The following is a 2,052-nucleotide window of genomic DNA, read 5'->3' on the forward strand; positions in this document are numbered from 1 at the left end:
GAGATCATGACTAACAGAGGTTCTGATTCTTTTAAGCTGATGAGAATCTCAACAAATATCTTGCAAGTCTGGCGTTCACTGCACTCTAGGGAGTGGGTGAGGGGTGAGAGTGAAAGGAAGTAGATGATTGCTGGACTGGACTTCATGATTCTCAGATAAGAATTGCTCTTGCAATTTACATTTTTTTGTGTATTAAATTATTATACATAAAGTTAATTTATTTTGAGAGAGCAGTATAGTTGAACAATATCTGTGACTTATACTCACCTGATGCTTACTGATACATAGGAATGGTAAGTTAAAATTCCATGAAAAAATTAATTAAAATAAAATTTATGCAAATAAACAATCATTATTTTATTTCATAAAAGGAACTTAGGTCAAATTCTAGGTAGAGAGTAAATGATAGGAAATAGTAAAGATATTATTTTTGTTGATATCGGAGTTGAGAGTATTATTAAAATCAGTATTGGCTTGTAAGCAGAAAGAAGGCTTTCATTATGTTTTAAATAATTGTGTGTTTGCTCAAACTCTCACACTAAAATAACTCTGAAGTGGAGGAGCTGAGATTTAACATTATCACTAGCAGTGAAAAGATGAAGCCAATGTCATCACAGTAATCTAAAACTGAGTAAACAAAATTAGGAATAAAGATTTTGTGCTCTAAGTGATAATTAGGGCTTCTGCATCTTGATTGCTTCATGAAAAATTGAAAATAAGGAGTGGCACAACTTTGAGAGGACCTAAAAAATTACAAATAATGAAAATGCTTCTGGTAGGACATCAATTTTTATTTTCTAGTTCTTGTTCCTTTTGACCTCAAAGCTGTTTATATCTTCATTCTCCTTCTTACTCACTTCTTCATACCTGGATCCTTGGAGCCCCTGAATCTTTCCAGTCTCCTCTTCTTCTTTCTCGTCTATAGCAGAATATTCTTTTGAAAAAAGTTTATTTATTTATTTTGAGAGGGGGAGAGTCAGAGAGAGAAAGAGAGAGACGCAGAGAGAATCCCAACCAGGGTCCATGCCGTCAGCACGAGTCCTATGTGGGGCTCGATCTCAAACCGTAAGCTCATGACCTGAGCCGAAATCAACAGTTGGATGCCTAACCATCCTGAGCCACTCAGGCTCCCCTGCAACAGGATATTCTTGACCTGTGCATATTCCCTTTTCCCTTCTTAGCCTAATGGGTGGGAGACAGTTCATCTATTTCTCTGCCCAGGGAATACATTGCAATTTTAGCCAGGGTCTTCAAATGAGAGAATTTAGTAGCTCAAAAAAATGACAAGGTTGGTGATGGGAAAGGAGGGTTTCAAGCAATGTCGTGCAACTTAGTGATTTTTTGCTGTTGTTGAAAAGTGAGGTCTTGAGATGTCTCTCATATTAGACCTCATTGGAGCAGTTGCTGCCCTGCTACCAGATCGGCACTGCCTCCACAATGTCCCTGTGTGAATTTATCTCAGATGTACAACAGAGGTCTGTGGACTCCTGATAATGTCAGGACTAAATGATAATCTTGAATTTAGTATATAATTATGATGTCTTTTAAAACCCAATAAAAAATAACTCCAAAGAGCATATTCAAGACTAACCAGGGAATATACAGCATATTTTAGAAACATATAAAATGACTCAACAGGATGAATTAGACCAGTTAAGACTTCTTTTCTAAACCTAAATATTAAATAATGTGAAATATGACTTGTGCCACCTTAACTTTATGAAGTGACCTTCCATCTAACAGAGCAGTTTGATTTAGGGGTTGGACTTTGACAGAATGACTTTTAAAAGTACTAGGATAAGCTGTTGTGTTAACAGTAGTTCACATGCGATATTCAGAAAATGTTGCTGCTTCTTGAATGGTAGTTTATTGTTTCCTCTAGCCTCTGTTTTCAGTATTTTAAAAACAGTTTAATGTATCATTTATTTTCACTTTTGTAGAGGCAAGCAAGATAGTGAAAATTGACAATTCCAAAATTCTAGTGAAGAACAACATTTCAGTATACTTATTTATATAGGCATAGGATTCACATTAATATGGATTCTTAATTTT

The sequence above is a fragment of the Lynx canadensis genome, chromosome B4, assembly GCF_007474595.2.
Source record: "Lynx canadensis isolate LIC74 chromosome B4, mLynCan4.pri.v2, whole genome shotgun sequence".
NCBI classification, from domain to species: domain Eukaryota; kingdom Metazoa; phylum Chordata; class Mammalia; order Carnivora; family Felidae; genus Lynx; species Lynx canadensis.